We start from the raw sequence: 22716 nt of genomic DNA, 5'->3' as shown, positions 1-22716 counted from the left end.
CTGTCAGGACCAGCACTAAAGTCCATCTAGCCCAATGTCCCATCTCTGATGGTGGCCAGCACCAGATGATTCAGAACCACACATCAGCAGCTGTCAGGTAATCTGCCCCCCAACAAAGGTCTGATCCTCGTCTCTAGTAGCTAAAGGATTTAAGCCGTAAAGCAGGAGTTTTAATATCCCTTCCAGAATGCTTATCCATTATTTATAACAGCTCTGGGAAGTCTTGACACCCATATGAATGCCCAGTTCCTTTGTGAAGCTTGTTAAGATTTCCTTACTATTAACACCATTTTCTTCAAGTTCAGCTCCATCAATAGTCGGTGTCAGGGCTCGTCACAACTTCCCGAATTTCAAAACTGAGATGACATTTTAAAATGTCAATATTTGAAAAATGTCATCAGGAAATACAGATTAAATTAAATTGGGATTGGTCCCCCTTTTTCTTTTTGGCTAACGATAGGGCTGCTCAAAATTGATTGACTTCTGAGATTTGTTCCCATTTTCTAATAAAAAAGTAAAAAACCATGGATTTTTTTGTGTGTGCGTGCGCAAAATTTCCCCCTTTTTGGACCATCTATAGTCAGCATTCCTAGATTAAAACGGCTACAAACATAAAGGCTGCTTAGATTTCTAAATAGCGCTGTATCTCCCAAGATTTACAGCCACCGTTTTACAAGCCTTTCCCTTCACCTGCATTCCCAGCCAATTGCATTCTGCCCTCCATAACTTCATCACACGGCCAGTGTAATGACCTGAACAACGCCCAGACAGACAGCTGGGACGTGATCTCTATTTCTCCCCAAATGGCCTGCTCTTGGATCACATGACACCTTCCATGCTAAAGATCATCCCACACCTCACCACTTTGCAGTCCACATGCAAAGCACATTTCCTTGACCTTGCCTTCTGTAGAACATGTCTATTGTAATAAGTAAATAAAATAAACTCTACCAAAACACAAACACTCAACCGCACACACTTCTCCCCCTGCAGAGAGGGTGAGAGAACGAACACCACATGACAGATGTTAGTCATGTAGCTTACTGCAGTGCTGGAAGTTGCTCAGATAGTGTGGTGATGAGCGTGGTATCAGAACCTATGTAGAATAAAACAGACTATCCAAAACTCATACTGGGAGGAGAATGAACTTCTCTTGTGCCCCAGGCCAGGTGATGATGTGTGAAGGAAGGGCTCACTTATTTTTTAAAGCATACATTTCCATCTACGATGGTCCTTTTAAGAGAAAGGAGCAGCAACACCATCCATTTTCCATGGAGGTGAAATATGTGACTCTTTATCACCAGTCTTCCCCAGCAGTTGAGGTTGACAGTGGAAACTCAGTGGACCGAAGTCCTCTAGCCTAGACTAGAATTTGGTAGCATTTTACATGCACATTGCATAAGAGTAAGTGACTAGACAAGGGGCAGAATAAAGGTGCAATGGAGAGTCAGGCCCAATAAATATCTCCATATCAGATGTGTTCCAGTCAAATGCAAGGGAACCCTTCAGCTCTCCCAGCGAGCTCCTAAAGTATCAGGAGGAAGTGCTGTAAGCTCCGTGATATCTCCATCACAGGTCTCACCTATAAGTTAGAGACTGTCAGAATATACATCCCGTCCCTATCCCTGGGCAAAATTTTGACTTTTCAGAATATTTCCATTCAAAATGGTGCTGAAGTTCCTCATGGAAGTTGTCTTCAAATGCTTCATGCTCCCATTCTCCTCTTCAGGAGAGGCTCTCCGGCTGGACGAAGGGCCCCCAAATGAGGGGGGGGGAAAGGGTACACTTTACCGGGGCCCAGAAGCCCTAGGGGGCCCGGCCCAAGCTGCAACCCCCTATTACCATGAGGACAAAATTTTTCATGGCTCATGAGATTGCATGTATGGGATGAGAGATTGTGCTATGTGTGTGGGAGGGAGCCCGTGTTACAAGTTTGTATTGGGCCTCAAAAAATTATGTTTGGGCCCTGGCTGGAATACGTCTCTCAGGACATATCACTTTATCCCCTTTTGGTGAAGGGAGGAGTGCCTCATAGGAGTTCTTGGCCATGTCTGGCCAGAGAACTCAGCCCAGAGACGAGAAGAGAAGTATAAGGCACCCGAGTGACAACTCCCATTTGGTACTCCCGTTTGTAATCAAAATATTTCAGTATTGGAGTGTGGGTTGTTTTTTTTAATAATCTATTGAAATTTTCCACGGATATCAGCCCCCTTTCATGAACAACTGCATTCAGTTGAAAACTCAACTTTCCTCTGGGGGAAAAAAACTTTTGATGGCAAATATTCAACCCCCCCGTTATATGTCCCTACCATAAATTATGACACTGTAGTTGCCCGTTTATTTTGCCCTACAGCAAAATCTCAAAGATGACATACTTGCAATTTATTTTGCTTTGTGTGGCAACTGTCCCACCTTGGAGTTTACGCAGGAAAACAGCCAGGCAAGTAGACCCAACACAAGAAAAATTGGTAAAACTTTACTTTTGCAGATTGAAGCATAAAAGAACTGAAATAATAATAATAATAATAATAAATAACAACTATGGTGCTTTGTATTTACAAGGCACCTTTTGGCCCAGAATTTTAAAGATCTCCCTAAAACATAATTACGCTTCACAACACCCCACAGAGGTACAGATTATGGAAATGGATAACGTTTTCTTGGAAATAAAACAGACTCCCAGAAATGTGAGAACACGCCAGACTGAGATAGCTGCTGCCATTGCATGGTCTCTTGGTGGTTGACTCTTTAGTCCACGAGAAGCCACAAAACAAGACCCAGTACATTATACTTTGGACTGGAAAAGGAAGACAATTCTCGTCAAGGGAAACAGTGTGTGTTTGAGAGACAAACAGTGGCAGAGGCAAATCTAACTTCCCAGCAGCCTTAACCTGGGCTGCTGTAGTTGCTGAATGTTGGAGCACAGAGAGCTCTAGCCACAACCCTGCCCACACTGGGGAGTGTGAAGGAGGGGGAGATGGCAGTCCCAACAAGTCTCTGAAGATCTGGCATGTCCCTTCTTCTCAGGACCTGTCTTGGGATACCCTGGAGGTTTTGCACAACCCCCCTCCCAAACAACAACAAAAAAAACAATCCCTCCTCCCACCCGGTGTTTTCTCCCAGCGTGTTGTCACCTCTCTGCAGATTGGCCATCCGCGGGAGCCACTGGCCAGTGAAATTGACAGCAGGTTGGATGTGGGCCTCCAGAGCCATCCTTCACTAGGCCTGTCACATGTCACCACTCTACCCCGAGGTCCCCCACCAACTCCCCCAAAGGCTGAGCCAACCCTCCCCAGAGGTGAAATTGGACAGAGCCACTCTGGCTGTGTCCTGTGGCAGAGCTAGGACAGGTGGGCTTACAAACAGCCCAGCCTTGGCAAGGGAAAATAAGGGAATAGCTGCAGACCCCTACAGTACAGGAGAAGAGACAGCAAGGGGAGACAGTGGCAGCAGGGAGGAGTCAGCATGTGTACGTGTCCCTGACGGCCATCCAAACCATTGCCTCATGACCCTTTCCCCCTCCCTACAATAGGAAGCCTAGTTTTTCCCGTTTGAAAACTCTGGTTGCCCATGCACAGCCCGTGTTGCGTAGACAAGCCATCTGAGTCACTGCAAACCCTCCAGGGTCAGACTTCCATTGCTCATCAACAGCACTTTGCTGACCAGAGGTGCCGCTAAGCCAGTGCCTGCTACGCCCTTGGAAGAAGTTACCCTCCAAAGAAACGTAACAGTGAGCCAATGCAGGCTGGCCGACCTGGCCCTGGACTCTTTGATCACGTGCATTTGGCTTGCCTTTCTCTCTCTCACACGTATTATTCCGTGCCATGCTGTCGCTCAGCATGTGGTTGTGATGAGCAAGGATCAAACGGCAGTGCAAAGCTGTTATGGAATTAGTGCTGCATAGTGAAAGAAAATAAGAGACTCCCCAAGCGGAATTTGCAGAAAGTTCACCAGTGCCACAAAAACCCGGCTGATGGGAAGGAATTCCTGAGGGCCTGCTATTTGGGAACTCCCACACAATTCAGGCAGCCACTTGAAACAACAACAAGAGTCCCTTACAGAGCAGGGCACAGCTGACACACTGTGCTGTCCTCGTTCAGTGACTGTCTGGTTAACAACCTGGCTGCTTTATGTTGTACATAGCTGACTGTCTGCAACCTGCCTCCTAGGGTTGGGATTTTTCCTAGCATTGCCTTTGCTAGTAGAAACCAAATCTCCATAGGGGTTCTGGCATCTCCAGCTTTAATAACTGACCTAGTTAAAAGGAAAAATAAGCAGCTCGAGTTTCAGGGTAAGCCATTTCACATTTAAATACCCCAGCTTCTGCGCAGCATCGCAGAAGCCTTTGATTGATTGACAAGTACAGCTCCAGCAAATCCAGTCTCAGGAATGGCTTAGCTCTTAATTCCCAGATCAAGAGAGTTTCCTCAGTTCCCCTTTCCAGTCTCAGCCTGTCTGTTTTTGAATCTAGCAGTTCCCAAATTCCTCAGGTGCCAGGACCCAGGGGACTTACAGTCCTGCCCTCCATTCCAGCCCCAGACCCTGAACGATCCACCTGGGCTGATGTTTTACTCCTCCAAATGCAAACGAAGATTCAGCTGGGTCATGTCTGCTGAGAGTCGGAAGGAGTTCTCTCACCATTGGTCTAACTCCAGGGCAGTTCTCCCACAGAGGTCAATGGGTACAAATTCAAGTCAAGGCTGAGAGCTTCTGAAAAACCCCACTCCATCCTCTTCTTTCAGGTCTTTTTTCTGAGCGGTTACTCTGGTACCAAGCTGCGCCCCAAACCCACTCCACTCACTTGTGTCGCACAGACTTTGAAACAGAAAGATGAAGTACTAGGGCAACTCAGGGAATTTCATCTCCTGCATCTCAAAGTAGAATTAAATAGACGAATCCTCAGTGGATTCTGTGATGTTGGTGCTGATCTTTAAAGCCCGACATGGTTTGGGTCTTAGCTAATGGACCCGAGAGACTTCCCTTTTCCTCGTATTCTGTGGTGGAGGCTCTCGCTATAGGGCAATGTCAATCTAAGGGATAGGAGAATGGCACCAGCCCTGGATGGCCCTTCAGTCTGAACTCGCTGCCCTGGGAGTGTGACAAAACAAAGTTTGTTCATTTTCACAGTCCAAAGGGTACCATTTTCTCCAGGCAATTACCTGATGGCTTAGGAGGGGCATTTTGATACTTATTTGATTATGATTAATATTTTTACTTGCTATAATAAGCTTTGTATATTACTATGCCCATGTGCCAAGCTCGGGTGAAGACAGCCCTTTAAATAAATTTAAATAATATACTGAAAGGAACCCTGTATCAATACAAAACTTACATCATTCATCACTGACACGGTGCCCTCTAGTGATCTGGGGAGGATCACCTTCAAATGGCGATCCTCAGAGTAACTCTGCTACAATCCCATCCTGTGCCCGCCTTGGGGTCTCCTGCCCCACTGATAAGAAAACCCTGGCTGCATGAGGTGACTGACCTTGCTTTGGACTGGGCGGGACATAGAAGACTGGCACTGAAGTACACTTCCTCTGGGTGAGGTGCACAGTGCATTGCATCCTCCGCATGGAGGCTGATTTGGTGTCAGAGTGGCCTGCCCTTGGACCTCTGGGGTCAAAGGTTAACTGCACAGAGGTGCACAGGTCCCTGAGCCAGGTGCAGCTGGTGACGGAAGCAGAGCAGCGTGTCCATAAGGTGTATGTGCAAGAGAGCCTTTCCTGCTTCCAAATGGTTCTGAGCAACAACTCTGCGGGTGCACTTTCAGGCAAGTCAGGACACCTGATAATCAAGGGAGCTGCATTCAAAGCCAGAATCTCTGCCTCACTTGCCATTAGCACAAAGACCTCCAGCTCAACAGCTGCTTTTCCCAGCATCACAGCACTGAAGGACTGGAAGGGACCTCACGAGGTCATCTATGCAGCTGTTTTGCACCAAGGAATGTTCGTTGCAAGGATTATTTCTTCACTTAGAAATGGCCAGACAATCAGAGACAGCAGATGAAAGAACGGATTTATGGATTTAGATTTATGGAAGGTTCTGCCATTTCCATATGAAGGTTCTGCCATTTCCCCTCAGGGCAGGATGGAACAATACACCCACTGTATTCTGTGCAATGCAAATGAGAGTTAAAGCCACTCCCGGAGGAGGAAAGAAACTTAATTTGTCCTCCTCAAAGTTGCGCCGTTCAAATTCCTCGCAGAAAGGTAGCATCCTAGCCAGCAAAGTGAGTGCCATCAAAATCCAAACAGGCCAGGCTCAGGTTGCATCAGGAACCCACACTTTTAACAAATCTGCCCTAATGAAGGGTCTACCTGAAATTCATACAGCCAGGAAATTTCTGTTTGGCCATCTGCCACAAGAAGCCTCTGCCTGGAAAGAGATTCACAGATTAGAAGGCCAGAATGGGCCAATTTTTATCTGACTTTTTCCTTTCAGATGTGCACCTTGCCAGCTTTCTACCTCCAGAAGCCACATGCATCCTACTAGGGGCTACCCGCAAAGAGACCACAGATGGAATCCTGGCCCTACTGAAGTCAATGGGAATTTTGCCATCGACATCAATGCTCATTCCCTTGTCTCTTTAGAATGCAGAATTCTGAGCCGGAGGCTGAATGAAGTCCTTGTCCCCCTTGAACTGCCAGCTCACTGGACCTAAAAGCAAATCTCAGCTAGCAGCAGCCAGTATAGAGAGGACCCCGCCTATGGCATTCGTCTTTGCTCTGGCAGGTAATTTGAGCCACAGTTTGGCATTTGTCCATTTCACTCTTGAAGGACCACAGAGCTGGCTTTCAAGAAGTGTCACCTTCAGCATTCCAGAGCCTGTCCTTTGCTGCCCCGGGGAGAGACTCAGCAGGACAGGGGACAGGAGAACAACAAGAGGAAGGGAAAGAGCAGAGACTGATGTCTTCAGGGACATCTCACATGTTGATACATTGAGACTGGACTGTTAGTGCTGATGACCGGTAGAACCAAGAACTGCAGTCCCCGCAGACCACAGCATGTGGTGACTGGGGAAAGGAACAATGGAGTAAGGCTTCTTCTGATCCAGCTCACCTGGAAGAGCTTCCTGCAAACAGACCAGCCAGACAGGCGCTCATGCTTGTCCTACAGCATAATCTGTTGGTAGGGATGGATGAGCCAATTTGGCTAAGATGAAAGAACTGACCCTCAGAGAGACTGATCCCTGCCATTGAAGCTAGAAACCAAGCCCTCACTAAGGTTCAGAAGTTGGACTCTGTGGGATGGGTCAGTAGAAGGTACAGATAAGCTTCTCAACATTTGGATCCAAATCTTTTAAGATCAGGTTAACACTCTCTATGTCACAATCACTGAGCTCTCCTGCCTATAATCTCATGAGAGATCAGCTCACCTGGGAACTATTGTTTGCAGTGGAAATCATGTGTCAAGGCAACATAATGCTTCACTGTACTAATTTTTTTTTTGGATATAGCTACAATCCTGAAAGATGGCCTGGGATCACAAACCTCCAGTTGAACCTGGGCTCTATTTCAAGCAAACCCAATCTATCCCCTAAGGGTTTCAGATTGAAACCACTCACGAAAAACAGAGGATGTCCTGCTATTTTGCATGATTTAATTCCCACCCCAGTGAAATCACATCGGGACCGAGTCTCACTTTGATGAAAATAACAGTCAGAACCACACACACTAATCAGAACACAGCAGAGAGTTTTGCCAAGCCCAGAAGTTGTACATAGGTTGCGTAAATTTTCATTCAGAGAGGTTCTCATTGAGCCATGCATCCTCTCTGAATAACAAAATAAAGAGAGACAAAGAGAAGGTGTCTGTGGGATTGCATTTGACCTAAACAAACTGGAGGATCTGGGCCAAAAGAAATCTGATGAGGTTCAACAAAGAAAAGTGCAGAGTCCTCCACTTATTGAAGGAAGATGCACAGCTATAGACTGGGGACCGAAGCAGCTCTGCAGAAAAGGACCTGGGGGTAACAGTGGATAAAAAGCTGGATATGAGTCAGCAATGTGCCCTGGTTGTCAAGAAGGCTAATGGCATATCTGCATTAGGAGGGGCATTGCCAGCAGGTCATGGGAAGTGATTATTCCCCTCTATTTGGTGTTGGTGAATTTAGAATATTGTGTCCAGTTTTGGGCCCCCCACTACAAAAAGGATGTAGACAAGTTGAGAGAGTCCAGCGGAGGGCAACAAAAATGATTAGGGGGCTGGAGCACAGGACTTCCTGAGGGAACTGGGCTTGTTTAGTCTGCAAAAGAGAAGAGTGAGGGGGGATTTGATAGCAGCCTTTAACTAAAACAGAGGATGGGGCCTGTTCTCGGTGGTGGCAGATGACAGAACAAGGAGCAACGGTCTCAAGTTGCAAGGTCTAGGTTGGACATTAGGAAAAAGTTTTTCACTAGGAGGGTGGTGAAGCACTGAATGGGTTACCTAGGGAGGTGGTAGAATCTCCATCCTTAGAGGTTTTTAAGCTGAGGCTTGACAAAGCCCTGGTTGGGATGATATAGTTGAGGTTAGTCCTTTTGAGCAGGGGGTCTAGATGACCTGAGGTCCCTTCCATCTAATATTCTATGATTCTATTCTATTCTAGAAGGTGTCTGTGGGATTGCATTTGTATTCTGCTAGGAACGCCTTCCTATTGAGTGAAATATTCTCACCTGCAAAATATAGTCATTGCTATAAATGTTCATAAGGAATCCCATATAATTTGCAGGAACATGATTTTCCTGGGGAGGAAAAGAGAGTTAGATTTAATAAAATGTGCCCTAAAAGGCTACAAAAAGATTGTTGAGCAACGATGAGTTTCTTCTCTTCTGCATGTTTCAAATGGACAGATATTTCAGGTTGTCATCTCATTTTGCTCCTTTATTAAAAGTAGAAACGGCCTGAAATTGAAAATCAAAAAAGGACAAATGGTGCAGTGAAAATGCTCCTTTTATTAGCCTGGTCCATACTGCAGAGCTCTTGCTATATGGATGAGATCCATATGCTCCTCTGTTTTGCTAGAGCTTTTATTTTACAGGGTCCTGGGAAGCTGTTGTTTATTGTTTTTCTCAAAGAGTTACCGCCAGGAAATTCTGAAAAAACAGTCGCTTAGGCAGCATCCTTAGTAATTTTCATCAGTCCTGCTATGCACCAGAATGGAATGTAGCTGAGCTAGGACAGCAAATATAGGAAATCACTGGGCGCTCAGCATTCTGGGAGCTAAAAGAAAAGATGGGAATTATTATTATAACACCAAACTCTTATAGAGCGCTTTTCATCAGCAGATCTCAACACGCTATTTATAATAGAGGTCAGTATCATCATCATCATCATCATCTCCATTTAAGAGCTGGAGAAACTGAGACAGAGGAGTGAAATGACTAACCCAAGGTCACCCAGCAGGCTGGGACAGAGATGAGCCTAGAACTCAGGTCTCTTCAGTTTTAATCCAGTGCACTATCCATTAGGTCATACTGCATCCCATGCAGTAGAGGGATTCCTGGACCTTAAATAGTCCCCATGGGACATATCCTCTCTTCACTCATGTTTCATATTACTGATATCAGAACTGGCAGATCTGCAGCCGTTCTAGTTGCTTGACTCATGTGATCAGAAATTAGCAAAAATTTTGACACACCAAGAACTGGCTAGTTTATTGCACGTATGACCTAAGAGAGATATTAGTTAGGGGTGGGATAATAAGAATCTCCCTAAATCTGCACTCAAGCCTTAACCAAAACCAGTCTGAGGTTAAGAAAAGAGTTTGGCTCGACTGCCCATTATTAACATTTTGACAGAAACGTCCAGCCACATGTTGCAATTAGGCCTATCTAAGTTCCAGCCTACAGCACATAATGAAATCCACAAATGCTACAAGTAAGACTGTTCCCAGGAGTCTGCAATGCAATTTAGGTGATACTTACGAAGTGGGGGGGGAGGGGTCTCTATCCTGGGAAGCAGTGACTCTGGAAAAGATTTGGGGGAATCTTAAGTAGGAGTAAAGAGATTATTTTACCTCTATATTTGACACAGGTGCAACCACTGCTGGAACACTGGGTCCAGTTTTGGTGTCCACAGTTCAAGAAGGATGTTGATAAACTGGAAAGGGTTCAGAGAAGAGCCCTAAGAATACTTAGAAAACCTGCCATATAGCAGTGGCTCTCAACCTTTCCAGACGACCATGCCCCTTTCAGGAATCTGATTTGTCTTGCGTACCCCAGGTTTCACCTAACTTAAAAACGACTTGCTTACAAAATCAGACATGAAAATACAAAAGTGTCACAAGCACACCATTATTGAAAATTGCTTACTTTCTCATTTATACCATATAATTATAAAATAAATCAATTGGAATATAAATATTATACTTACATTTCAGTGTATAGTATATAGAGCAGTATAAACAAGTCATTGTATGAAATTTTAGTTTGTACTGATTTCGCTAGTGCTTTTTATATAGCCTGTTGGAAAACTAGGCAAATATCTAGATGAGTTGATGTACCCCCTGGAAGACATCTGCGTACCCCTGATTGAGAATCGCTGCCATACAGTGACAGATTCAAAGAGCTCAATCCATTTAGTTTAACAAAGACAAGGCTGAGGGGTCAATTGATTACTGTCTATAAGTACCTATATGGGGAACACATATTTAATAAATAGCTCTTTAGTTTAGCAGAGAAAGGTATAACACAACCCAATGGCTGGAAGTTGAAGCTAGATTCAGAGTGGAAATAAGGCATACATTTTTAACATTGAAAGTAATTAACCATTTGAACAATTTACCAAGAGTCACAGTGGATTCTCCATCACTGACAATTTTTAAATCAAGATTGGACATTTTTCTAAAAGATCCACTGTAGGAATTATTTAGGGGAAGTTCTATGATCACAATAATCCCTCCTGGCCTTGGAATCTATGAATTTCACAGATTCAACAGCTTTACATAGTTTGAGGCTCTTATTTAACTGCAAAACAAAAATTCCAACTCTTGAAGTTTGCCCATGTTTCACTTTAGTCCAGATTTCATTTCCAGCAGTGACAGAGTATCAAGCAGATAAGGGGAAATAATGACAAAAAATTGTACCATAATTGTTCATCCTTTTCTGGAAGGTGCCAACAGATGGCACCAGTTACACATACTTCTACAAGCTCTTCTTTCCTTTCTGATGCAGTTTCAATGGGGAAGCTGTTGCAAAGAGCAACAACGTTATTTCTCTGCCTTAATCTTTCTCACTAGAGTCAATTTTTGGGGCAGAGTTGCTCCCCAAAAACCAAGCATTGGTGTTCAGGCAGAAATTCCTGAAAGAGGGGAGTGCCTGCATGCTATTTATGACCATCTCTGTTCCAGGACTGGTATACACAGTGTAAAGAAGTTACAGAAAGAATATACCAGACTTCACATCACTGATTTCTCCTGCAATGGGAACAGACCTACAGGGAAATCATGCCTCACCAATATATTAGAATTCTTTGAGGAGGTCAAACAAACATGTTGACAAGGGTGATGCAGTGCATATAATGTACTTGGACTTTCAGAAAGCCTTTGACAAGGTCCCTCAACAAACGCTCTTAAGCAAAGTAAGGTGTCATGGGATAAGAGGGAAGGTCCTTTTATGGATCGGTAACTGGTTAAAAGACAGGAAAGAAAGGGTAGGAATAAATGGTCAGTTTTCAGAATGGAGAGAGGTAAATAGTGGTGTTTCCCAAGGATCTGTACTGAGTCCAGAGGTGTTCAGAATATTCATAAATGATCTGGAAAAAGAGGTAAAGAGTTAGGTGGCAAAATCTGCAGACAATATAAAATTACTCAAGATAGTTAAGTGCTAAGCAGATTCTGAAGAGTTACAAAGGGATCTCACAAAACTGGGTGAGCAAGAAAATGGCAGATGAACTTCAATGATGTTAAATGCAAAGTAATGCACATTGGAAAACAATCTCAACTCTACATACAAAATGATGGCATCTAAATTAGCTGTTACCACTCAAGAAAGATATTGGAGTCATTGTGAATAGTTCTCTGAAAACATCCATTCAATGTGTAGCAGCAGTCAAAAAAGCCAACAGAATGTTAGGCACCATTAGGAAAGGGATAGATAAGAAGACAAAAAATATCATAATGCCACTATATAAATCCATGATACACCCACACCTTGAATACTGTGTTCAGTTCTGGTCACCCCATCTCAAAAAAGATATGTTGGAATTGGAAAAGATACAGAGAAGGCCAACAAAAAGGGTATGGAACAGCTTCCATATGAGAGAGACTAAAAAGACCGGGATTCTTCAGATTGGAAAAAGAGATGACTAAGAGGGGATATGATAGAGGTCCATAAAATCATGAATGGTGTGGAGAAAGTAAATAAGGAAGTGTTATTTACTCCTTCACATAACACAAGAACCAGGGATCCTCCCAATGAAATTAATAGGCAGTAGGTTTAAAACCAAAAGGAAATACTTCTTCAAACAATTCACAGTCAACCTGTGGAACTTGTTGCCAGGGGATGTTGTGAAGGCCAAAGCTATAGTGGGGTTCAAAAAAGAATGAGATAAGCTCATGGAGAATAGGTCCATCAATAGCTACTAGACAAATGGGTAGGAATGCTACCCCATAGTCTGGGTGTCACTAACCTCTGCTAGAAGCTGGCAGTGGCCAACAGGATGGATCACTTGACAATTACGTGTTCTGTTCATTGCCTCCAAAGCACCTGGCATTGGCCACTGTCAGAAGACAGGATACTGGGCTAGATGGACCATTGGTCTGACCCAGCATGGCCATTCTTCTGTTCTTACGACATCGCTCTCATTTGGCAGAGGAATGACAATTCAAACTGAACCTTTCAATTCACTTCCGTGGCATGTCTGACCCTGTCCATGAAGATCTGGTTATTCAAACAAGTGGGTTTGTTACTTAGAATCATAGAAGATTAGGATTAGAAGGGACCTCAGGAGGTCATCTAGTCCAACCCCCTGCTCAAGGCAGGTCAACCCCAACTAAATCTTGCCTAATACATATTCAAAGGAATGTTCAGAATGGAAGTCACTTGTTCAAGCCATGCTCCTGTTTATAGCAGTCTCAGTCACCCAGTCAGAAAAGAGAAACAATACCATGTGACCAAGACAATCAATCACACAGCATGAGTAATAAGTAGCAAACATTCAAACACTTGCATACAGGATAATTCCTTGGCTGAAATGTTTGCATGAGATGGTGAAAGAATTTCACATAATGAACAAATTGCATAAAAGTCTTGCCATTTCCCATGATGGCTCAACGCACATAGCTAACACAGGGAGGAAGCAGGGTGCAACCCTGCAGGTCCCTGCAAGTAAATATCCTTGAGAGTATGAACAATAGTCCTGCACTCCCTGTTGGGACACCTCAATGGAAAGAACAAAACTACTGCAGGGCCAATCATTGCATTTCACCATTGAGGGAGAGAGGCTTATTTGATATGCAGGTCTAGTGCAATACATCATAACTGCCTTCCTGGGCTTAGTCTGCAATCAAACAAGCAGGTTCGAAGGCTTCAATATTTTAGCCATTTGCCATTTAAAGAGAGACTTTCCAAATATAGACCAAAATAAAGCCAGCAATGCAATCCTGCTTGCTCTTCTTTAGCGAAAATCATATTGGATTGAAGCTGAAAAGGTTTAAATGCCACCTGCACAAAGCATAGTTGGGAAAAAAACTAATTGCTGGGATTAGACTTGAGGCGGGATTTCATTTCTGAGCTCTTCCTTTAGCTTTAGGTGAAGACACCCTGAATCAATGCAGGTGCAAGAAGGATAAGCAATGCAGAGTGAATGACAGTAAGAAGCTATAGAAAAGGAAAGGGGAGAGGGTTGCATCTGGCACACTTCACCGGCCAGTTTTGATTCACTAACAGCCGATGTCGTGATTAAATAGGAAGGCTCTATTTTCCCTTTTCTGCATGGTATTTCCAGCATTTCCATTTTCTTATCCTCACTGCCGGTCGATTTCATGCTAGGCTGTTAACCCTAGAGACTGATGGTTTTTGGTTACTGAGATGCAACGCCATAAACAGCAGCGCCAATTCCCCCAGGGCTGAAAGGGTACTGTTCATACTCTCACTGTATTATATGCAGAGTAAGTCTAAGGTTAGGAAAAAGGAAATGTACGTGCAAAGCACACAACAGGGAAAAACCCGTCTTTACAAAGACACTGCAGCTCCTCTAGGGAAGGTAATCTTGGATTAAGGGGAACTACGCCCTCAAAGTTTTGACCGTTCTAATCATCATTCTTTCAATTCCTTGTTTAGAAGCCAGAAGACGTGGTTTGTTTTCTTCTGGAAAACCTCCCCCTCATTCCTTTGTTATTGTAGGGTGCCTCTTGGAAGATGGGGATGGGAGAGACCATTAAAGAACCTATTTTGAGAGCGCTCACACAGAGAGACATATGGGAAAACTGATGAGGATCGAGCCATGCTGACAACCTTTAAATAATCCTGAGCTGGATTCTGCCATCCTTACTCCCAGGGAGTAACACCTTAGCACATGAGCAAGACCATTGATTTGAGTTATGGGGGCAGAACTGAGCCTGCTGAATGTCTGCAGTATCCCATTGCTCGTGCAAAAAGCAAGCTAAGCAGCTTGTCTGATCTCTGACTTGTGCCTTTAAAATCATGCAGAGAGGTCATTCGTAACAAACCTTTCGCACTGATGAGCAACAGGCTGGTCTTCTCTTAGGTTACCTTCAAAGTCTCCTAGGGGACTCGGATGCCTGATTCATTTACATGGAAATCGAGCGTCCAAATCCCTTAGGCGGCCTTGGCCACCTCAGCCTGAGAACATCCATTCCTGACCGTTTCCAATCTTACGTAATAAAACATGCAACTCTTCTGAGGATCAAGCACCCATCAAGCCACCGAGCTACCAGACTGAACCTGAGATGGCTCTGTTCGGTTTCACTGCCTTGGGCATAAACAGAGATGCGTCTTGTGGATTCTAGAGCTGGAAAAACTGGAATTCCCTCCCGGATCCTCAGGTGTGAGATAAAAGGATTGTTCGGGATCTCTCTGGGAGAATGGCAAATGCTAACATTTTAATAATAATAATAATAATAATAACAACTTTATTTGCAAAGCCCCCGCTGCCTCGCTAAAGGACTGGGGGGCTCTGAGCAACAGTCAAGGACAATTTCTCTTTAACTAAACAAAAAAAGGATCCCAACCTCAGCGAAATTACAGACAAGGTCGGGAAAAAAAAATCATCTATGCGTGTATCTCAGTCTCTGTCACTCTAGCCAAAGAAGCTGCCATACCAGGCTCTTGGGAATCTCTTAAAAATACACTCTTAAAATAAACAGGCTGTCAATTACCCCAGATCATCACAGCATAAATGGACAGAAAGTTTAATTTATATTCCCCCACAGGATCTCCAGAGCAACCTCCTCCCCAGCCTTCCCTCACTCTCATCTCTTTACGAACAGGGAGTGCCTGAAGGGTAACAAACATGGGCAGATACAGGAAGGGGGCAGCAAAGCATGAAGATCCAGGGTGCGAATGGAGACACTGCTAGCATCCTCCCCCCTTCTATCAACGCGGGCTCTGCTGCCCACCCTGATGGCAGTGCCTCACGCGGATGAAGCATATTTCAGGCCATCCTGGGCTTTATAAAAGGTCAAAAGCATCATCTTAAAGTTAACCTGGAAGTCAGCAGGCAGATCACAGAGCACAGGTGTAACGTGCCTGCACCAACTGACGCACCACGTCACAAGCGGGCTGTCGAATTCTGCAATGTCCGTACAGCTTTAAGAAGTGGCCCCCTGTGGAGCGTGTTTCTGGTGCTCGAATCTCAAGATGACGAAGGCGTGGTGTGGCATAGTGCCACTGTCTGCATCCCAAAGGGATGGTGCCTACCAACAGGGCAGCAAAGTGCTCAGGGGTCCTCTTCGATGACTGGGGCTCCCAAGTGCTACGGTTATACAAATCAGAAATAACAAAAGCCAACCTGGCTGCAGCTGCCTGTAGCAGCTGGAAGTCTAACCAGGTCCCCAGAGGAAATAATGATGCTGACCCACAAGTGGTGGGTGCGCACCTTCTGATCAAACAGGCAGAGATTACGGGTGCGTCATCCTCCAGGCACTCCCCTCGGTTTTATCTGGAGTGAGTCTAAGCCAGCTGGCCTCCATCCATGCCCCAATCTCCCCTACATACACAAAGCCATGTTAGGAATTCCCTTCTAAAAAAAAAACCCACCCCACTGCTAATACCTAACAGGAAACCACCCTGGGCTACTGCTGATGTCAAAAGTTGGTCCTGCCCTTTGACAGTCTGCAAAGACTGGAACAGCTACCTCTGAGATGTACCAGGCCAACCCTTGCCAAGAATTAGGGTTACCACCATTTCAGAATCCTCACACTGGGCAAATCCAGTGTACAGATTCACTAGCATTTGAGTCAGGGTCACAAAACAGAAATATAAACCAGAACAGAGTGAGTACAGGAAAATGCCTTCCTGAATATCTGTTCATATTTCAATTCAAGTAGACCTTTCACATTTGTGTCCCACCAACATACCAACGCTAGAGCTTTTGGCAGAAATACAATTTCTAAACACATTAAATAACTGCTTCTTGGAGCAGCTTGTGCTGGAACCCACAAGAAGGGAGGCAATTCTTGATTTAGTCTTAAGTGGATCTGGATCTGGTCCAAGAGGTGAACCGTTCAGTAACAGCAACCATAATGTAATTAAATGTAACATCCTTGTAGGAACAATGAGGTGGCAACATTTGCAGATGACACAAAATGACTCAATATAACTAAATCCAAAGATGACTGTGAAGAGTTACAAAGGAAACTCATAAAACTAGGATCAACCAATGATATTAATAGGCAGCAGATTTAAAACAAACAAAAGGAAGTACTTCTTCACACAGATGAATTTCAGTGATAAGTGCAAAGTAATGCATGTTGGAAAAAGTAATCCCAACTATACATACAAATATGATGGGACCTAAATTAGCTGTTACCACTCAAGAAAGAGATCTCAGAGTCATTGTGGATGGTTCTCTGAAAACATCCATCCAATGTGCAGTAGCCGTCAAAACTGCAAACTCCAAGTTAGGAACTGATCAGATGATAAAACAGAAAATAACATAATGCCATAATACAGTTTTGGTTACCTCATCTCAAAAAAGATGCATTAGAATTGGAAAAAGTGAAGAGAAGGGCAACAAAACCGATTAGAGAGATGGAACAGTTTTCATATGAGGACAGATTAAAAAGACTGGGAAGGTTCAACTTAGAAAAAAAGAGACAACTAAGGGGGCCTATAAAATCATGAATGATGTGGAGAAAGTGAATAGGGAAGTGTTATTTACCTCTTCACATAACACAAGAACTAGGGATCACCCAATTATATTAATAGGCAGCAGGTTTATAACAAAAAAAGGAAGTACTTCTTCATACAACACACAGTCAACCTGTGGAGCTTGTTGTCATGGGACACTGTGAAGGCCAAAAGTATAAATGGGTTAAAAAAGGAATTAGGTAAATTGATGGAGAATAGGTCCATCAATGGCTATTAACCAAGATGGTCAAGTATGCAACTTCCTGCTTCTGGTGTCCCTAAACTTACAACCACTATCTGATGGGACTGGACAATGAGGGATGGATCATTCAAAATTGCCCTGTTCTGTTCATTTCCTCTAAAGCACCTGACACTGGTCACTGTCAGATGATGGGAATACTGGGCTAGAGGGATCATTGGTCTGACCCAGTGTGCCTGCTCTGATGTTCTTTATTTGAGAGGTTACTCATAAAAAGTACATTTTTCGTATGAATGCTTGGACATTTGCTAACAGAAGATTTCTTACTATGTCAACTATAAAATTTAAAATTCACAATTTATGTTAATAAATCCAGGGGGATTGTTTCTAACGCCTGATTCAATATTATTTCTATTTCACCATCTTGCCTAGTTACAGGGAATGTTTTGTTCATCTCACCTTTAAACAGGAATGGGCAGACTGAAGTGGAGGTCAGCGCATGGCATCTTGCTACTTGGTACGAGAAGTGAGCTGATTGCACTACAGTTTGGTTTTAGTAATTTTACTTAATTATAGGATGCACAGAGGCCGTCCACGGATGATGATGCTTTTTATTTATTTTAAATAAAAAAAACAAAATAAATAAGAAAATATTATTCATCCAGTCACAGAACAGAAAAAATCTTGTCTGTAATGGAACAGTATAAATTGTATGTCAGGCTGGTTTGAAACCATAACACTTTGCATGATGTAGTAGACAAAGAAAGATATTCAGCAGAAATTCACCAACCATTTTGAACCCACAGCTCTGACAATAGACATAAATAGGTTCCACAATGCTCATCCACATAAATGGCAAAATTATTCCTATTTGTTATTCACAATTAATTGTTTATATAATGCAGGCAGATGGCCTTAAAACTTGGTTTCTCTTTTTCTGGGTATTTGACCCAACTGGACACTGGGAGTTTTTAGTAACGTGAAAATTGATCTTGCAGAGTGGGTGGTATAAAAATTGGGACTGTGACACATTTTATGGGACAGGGTGGCCAAGGCAACTTTTCTCTGCTAGGCTAAGTCACAACCCCACCCCATTGCAGATCAGATTCCGAATGCAGATGACTAAGAAAAGTGTGAAAATCAGAAGACCTAGTGTTAACAACACTTGATTCAACACACGAGACTGTAGGCAGAATACAGTTAGAGAGATACAGTCTCACAATGCATAGTGCATTCCACATTGAGAGGAAGTGAAACTCCTGCCTGAAACTTCACTTACCAAACAGATCATTTCCTTGGATCACACAGATTTCTGCTGAACATTAACAAAGCTAGTCACAAATCGGGAACGTTAACAAAGATAGTGCAATTTCCTGTCACAACGCAATGAGTGTTCAGTGATTTTCACCGTCTTTGTCGTTAAGAAAACGCTGACAACCTCAGACTAAAAGTCTGATTTCTCTGCTTCAGCTGCTCTTCCTTCCATCACCATTTTATAGAAGCTCAGCTGAACTCATATAGAATTCATCAGACCACACCCTGAAGAGAGATGAAGAGGAGGGCAAATTGCCATTAGAGTCTCAGAAGCGGTGCACTCCAAAGTTGTGCGTGCATGTGTGTGTGAACAAATCAGCTGGGTACTTTTTCCAATAGCCCCTAAAAGGCCAACTTAATATACTCCATTTTTAGCCACTTTCACTCCTCCATCCCCCAAAGTCCCTATGTTACTGCACAAAACTCATTAGTTCTTGCCAGCAATGAAGTGCACCCACGTGCATCCACACAAGAGCATGATACACATCTCTCTCGCCTCCCTCCCATTCAGACAATGCCAGAGGGTTTGCAAGGGCACAGAGACAAAGCAGCTAATTGCTGCAAAGTTTTGCTGACTTAAAAAAATCACCCCTTTGCTTCTAGGCATGAGGTGTCATCAGGACCAAAGAAAGAAGGCTGAATGCACGACGCCCAACCTACCAAGGGCAAATTTCCAGAGATATAAACCTATTTGTCACAGGCTTCACTCACCACTAGGGGTGCCTCCCTGTGGGCACATCTGGGGATTAGCTCCACTCAGGTGTGATGCCTCCTTCCTCACATCATGGCCCTTCTCTCTCCAGGACTCGGGGTACTCCTTCATGATGACTCAGCTCTCCGGCCAAATCACTACAGTCCTTCCCTTCTGGTGTAACTCTCTGGACCAGCTGTCTGGCTGGCATCTCCCACGCTCCTGTGCCACTTCCCAGTGGCTGGCAGGAGAACCCAGACCTGACCTCTACACTGGGTTCCAGTTCAGGGACCCTCTAACAAGCAGTCAGGTTCTGCACAGTCCTACTCCTTGCCTCTGCCTCTGGCAGAGACACCCCTGTGTGTGACCTTGGGAAAGTCCCTCAATCTCTCTGGGCCTCAGGTCTCCCTGGGCATAACAATCCTTCCTTTTTCTGACCCTGCTGGCCTACTTAGATGACTTGCCTAAGATACAATAACAAGTCAGTGACGCAGCTGGGAACAGAAAACCATGTCCCCTTTCTCAGGCGTACACTGTCCAGTATCTCTATGGGTGGGCAGGAGGGTTATTTTGTCTGCAGAACATGCTCTGTTAATCTGGGATTATGATTTTAGTAATATTAAAGAGACACTTTAGGGATAAAAATGATATGTTTAAACATATAACAATTTTTACAGAGTCTGAGTAACGCTCCATTTTGCAGAGTGTTTCTGTTCAATGCAGTTGTTACAGACTGAGTCTCACACACTTTACTCTCTCATAAACACTTTGCATTTGTTCCTTTTTTTGTTTTGGAGAGAGGTAAATAGGGATGTCCCCCAGGGGTCTGTACTGGGATCAGTCCTGTTCAGCATATTCACAAATGATCTGGGAAAAGGGGTAAACAGTGAAGTGGCAAAATTTGCAGGTGATATAAAATTACTCAAGATAGTTAAGTGCAAAGCAGACTGCGAAGAGTTACAAAGGGATCTCAAAAAACTGGGTGACTGGGCAACAAAATGGCAGATGAAATTCAGTGATGATAAATGCAAAGTAATGCACATTGGAAAACATAATCCCAACTATACACATAAAACAATGGGGTCTAAATTAGCTGTTACCACTCAAGAAAGATCTTGGAGTCATTGTGGATAGTTCTCTGAAAACATCTGCTAAATGTGAAGCAAACAGCAGTCAAAAAAGCTAACACAATGTTAGGAACCATTAGGAAAGAGACAGTTAATAAGACAGAAGATATCATAATGCCACTATACAAAACCATGGTATGTCCAGACCATGAATACGGCATGCAGATCTGGTCATCCCATCTCAAAAAAGACACATTGGAACTGGAAAAGGTACAATTTTTACAAAGGTACAAAGAAAAGCAACAAGAAAGATGAAGGATATGGAACAACTTCCATATGAGGAGAGATTAAAGAGACTGGGAATTTTCAGCTTGGAAAAGAGAGAACTAAGGGGTGATATGATAGAGGTCTATAAAATCATGAATGGTGAGGAGAAAGTGAATAGGGAAGTGTTATTCTACCCCTTCACATAACACAAGAACCAGGGGTCACCCAATGATATTAATAGGCAGCAGGTTTAAAACAAACAAAAGGAAGTACTTCTTCAAACAACGCACAGTCAATCCGTGGAACTATTTGTCAGGAGCTGTTGTGAAAGCCAAAACTATAATAGGGTTCAAAAAAGAACTAGATAAATTCATGAAGAATAGATTCATCAATGGCTATTAGCCCAGCAGGGCAGGGATGCAACTCCACGCCCCGGGTGTCCTTAGCCTCTAAGTGCCAGAAGCCAGGAGTGGACAACAGGGGATGGATCACTTGATGGTTGCCCTATTCTGTTCATTCCCTGTGAAGCACCTGGCATTGGCCACTGTCAGAAGACAGGATACTGGGCTAGGTGGACCATTAGACTGACCCAATATGGCTGTTCTTATGAACACTCAAAAAAGAAACTAAGATTGTTTTCTTAGGTGAAAACTATGGTACTACTGTGTATGTGTGTGTGTGTATGTACACATATATTAAGTCTTTGTTTCTAATATAACTGTTGGCTATTGTTATTATTGCAATTGTTATTAAATTATAACAGTATATAAAATAAATGGTAGAGAGAAGATAGACTGGGAACCTCTGCTGTCCGTGTCTTCTCACAAAAGTACAGTGAACATTTAATTAAATTACAAGGTGGCAAATTCAATACCAAAAAAAAGGAACTACTTCTTCACAAAACACATAACTGGACTAAGGAATTGCCACATGAAGTCCAGTAGGCCAAGAACTTAGAAAGATTGGAAAAGGGACTGGACATTTATATGGATACCAAGAATATCCAGAGTTAACATTAATTATACTTACAAAAATTTTGGAAGAGATATTGAACCACAAAGTTTAGGGCTTAAACCAATTTCTAGCTATTAGAGACCAGGATTAGAAAATTGGATTGAAAGAGACCAGGATTGAAAATATTCTGTTGGAACTGTGCCTTATGGGAGATGTGTCCAGCCAAGGAACTTGGCCCACAGAAGAGAATGGGGGCATGAGGCACCCAAACTACAACTCCCATAAAGCACCATGCCAGCATTTCTGAACCAAAATTGTTGGGACTTCAGCTGGCATTTTTTGGTCTTCAAATGAAAATTTTCAATTTCAATTTCACAAAATTTCACAAAAACTTGAAAGGTTCTGTGGAAAGTTTAAGTGAAAATGAATTTTTTTTGTTTGCACTGAAATTTTCCATGGGAGGGTGGAGTGGGGGGGGGGGGGATTCTAAACAGGCATAATCAAGACAAGGCCTAATGGAGGTGGGAGGTCAGATTACTGTGTGGTTCTTAGACCATCCACTCAAACATCTGGCACTGGCCACTGTCAGAGAGCTAGGATACTGGCATACATGGACATTGGCTCTGATCCAGTCTGGCAATTCTTGATATTTCAAGAAAGGACCAGATGACACCAGAAAGTAAAATAACCAACTGCCGAGATTGAAAGAGAGATTAAAAGACGCAGCACATCTGACTGAAGAGAAAAGGATGTTTTTAGCTCAAACTTTGAGGACCAACCTCTCCCCCTCTCACAGAGAATGGAACACTGATCCTATATAAACAGGAAATGACTATGCCTATTTTGCAAGTTAGATAAATATGTAAATAGATGAGCTGAAGCAAAGCAGATGTTCTTATCTGGAAGAATCATGGCTGATAAGGGCCCCCCT

At 43.5% G+C, this 22716-nt stretch overlaps 1 protein-coding gene across 1 annotated transcript in view; it reads right to left on the bottom strand.

The window, feature by feature from the left end:
• Nucleotides 1-22716, bottom strand: part of LOC137153378 (aryl hydrocarbon receptor-like) — a 107031-nt gene that overhangs the window by 43477 nt on the left and 40838 nt on the right. The window lies entirely within an intron of this gene.

The sequence above is a fragment of the Emydura macquarii genome, unplaced genomic scaffold, assembly GCF_026122565.2.
Source record: "Emydura macquarii macquarii isolate MOO-44397 ecotype Brisbane River unplaced genomic scaffold, CSIRO-AGI_Emac_v2 contig_1253, whole genome shotgun sequence".
Taxonomy (NCBI): Eukaryota; Metazoa; Chordata; order Testudines; family Chelidae; genus Emydura; species Emydura macquarii.
This window is presented reverse-complemented; position numbering and strand designations above follow the sequence as displayed.